The sequence below is a fragment of the Zingiber officinale genome, chromosome 2A, assembly GCF_018446385.1.
Source record: "Zingiber officinale cultivar Zhangliang chromosome 2A, Zo_v1.1, whole genome shotgun sequence".
Taxonomy (NCBI): domain Eukaryota; kingdom Viridiplantae; phylum Streptophyta; class Magnoliopsida; order Zingiberales; family Zingiberaceae; genus Zingiber; species Zingiber officinale.
Genome location: NC_055988.1, coordinates 128,804,956 through 128,807,279, shown reverse-complemented (window position 1 = coordinate 128,807,279; position 2,324 = coordinate 128,804,956).

The following is a 2,324-nucleotide window of genomic DNA, read 5'->3' as shown; positions in this document are numbered from 1 at the left end:
AAGAAGTTCATATCCACCTTGACCGCCCGGAAGCAACTACCTTCATTGCTACGGATCTGGAGGCCGAGAAAAAGACGGAACTGCAGCTTGCCTCAGACAAAACCATGATATGATCACTTGGTCAACACACGAGCTTCTCGGTATCTTGCTGAGTGTGGCCCAGCATAAACTACACGTCCAACAGGATGCTCGGCCTGTCAAATAAAAGAAAAGGGACTTCAACGCAGAGCAGAACTTGGTCATCCGAGCGGAGATAGAGAAATTGTTGGAGGCCGACCATATACGAGAGGTACAATTTCTGAGCTGGCTTTCTAATATTGTACTGGTCTCCAAGCCGGACAATAAATGGAGGGTTTACATAGACTTCCGTGACCTGAATAAAGCATGCCCGAAGGATTTCTATCTGCTGCCCCGGATAGACCAGAAGGTGGACTCTACGGGCGGTTGTGAGCTGATCTGCATGCTCGATGCATATCAAGGTTATCACCAAGTGTCGCTCGCCCAATAAGATCAAGAAAAGGTCAGCTTTATCACGGTCGACGGAACATTCTACTACAATGTCATATCGTTCGGACTAAAGAACGCCAGTGTCACCTACCAGAGGCTCATGAACAAGGTGTTCCGACGGCAGATCGGCCGAAATATAGAAGTATATGTCAACGATATACTAATAAAATCTCCAAGGGCTATTGATCTTTGCACAGACATCAAGGAGACCTGTCAAACTTTGAGGGCTTATGGAATAAGGCTGAACCCGAACAAATGCCTGTTCGGCGCCAAGTGCGGTCGATTTCTAGGATACATTATCACCGAACGGGGGATCGAGCCGAATCCAAGCAAGGTCAAAGCTCTGCAAGATATGCCGCCACCACGCAACTTGAAGGAAGCCTAACGGTCAGCGTATTACTGCTATGTCAAGATTCATATCCAAATCATCCGATCGGAGCTTACCGTTCTTCAAGGTGCTGTGTCGGGCAACAAAATTTCAATGGGATGCTGAGTGTGACCGGACGTTTGAAGAACTCAAAGACTATCTCATCTCCTTGCCTATACTAGCTAAGCCGAGCGTAGGAGAGTCACTCTGGATTTATCTATCATCCACTGAAAATGTGGTCGGCTCGACTTTAGTTAAGAAGAATGGGCAAGAGAAACAACCCGTGTATTTTTTAAGCATATATTAAAAGAAGTTGAATCTCGCTACATTGGTCTGGAAAAATTAGCTTACGTGTTGGTACTAGTCGCTCGGAGACTCCGCCCCTACTTCCTCTCTCATCCAATCGTGGTGATGACCAACAACACCTTGGGAAGAGTCCTCCTCAACCCAGAAGCGCCCAACCGGCTGATTAAGTGAACCACTGAGCTAAGTGAGTTCGACATTCAATACCAACCCCGAACAACGATAAAAGCTCAGACCTTGGCTGATTTCGTCACAAAAGTCCAGAGCGACGAGCTAGAAGCAACCTGGAGAATATATGTTGATGGCTCTTCCACCCGGCAAGATAGCGAGATCGGCATCCTGCTTATTTCTCCAAGAGAAGACTGGATGCAACTGTTTGTTCGGCTAGATTATCGCGCCACCAACAACGAAGCCAAGTATGAAGCCTTGATAGTTGGCTTTCAAGCAGCGCAGCATGTCGGAGCCACAAGAGTCCTCATCCACTCTGACTCCCAATTGGTCGCCCAGCAGTTGTCGGGAACGTTCGAGATTAGCAATCCTCAACTCAAGTTATATGCAGAAGCCTTCAAAAAATTGAAAACAAATTTCCAAGAAGTCACTGTACAGAAGATCCCCCGATCGAGCAATTAAGCAGCAGATGAACTGACTAAATTTGCTAGTTCATTATCACTAGTCGTGATAAGTCAGCCGATAAAACAGGTTTCCTTGGTAGCACATATTGATCGGATGGAGGGAGTTGTCTTGCCGAGCGATTGGAGAACCCCATTAATCGAATTTCTCCGATCGGGAAGTACGCCAACTGACTAGGAAGCAGTGTGTCTATTAAAGAAGAGGGTCAGACGATTCACCTTGGTCGGAGATCAACTGTATAAAAGAGTCTTCTCCAGACCCTTGCTTAAGTGTGTAGAACTAGAGGATGCAACGTACATCTTGCAAGAAGTTCACCAAGGCTCCTGCGGAAGCCATCTAGGCGGTCAATCGCTAGCTCGGAAGATTCTCTTGGCTAGGTACTTCTGGCCAACTCTCCAAGAGGATGCCGCTTGGACGACAACCACCTGCCTACCCTGCCAAAAGTGTCACAATCTTTCGCGCCGACCGATCGAAGAGATGTAGTTATCCACGGTAGCTTGCCCGTTCGACCAGTGGG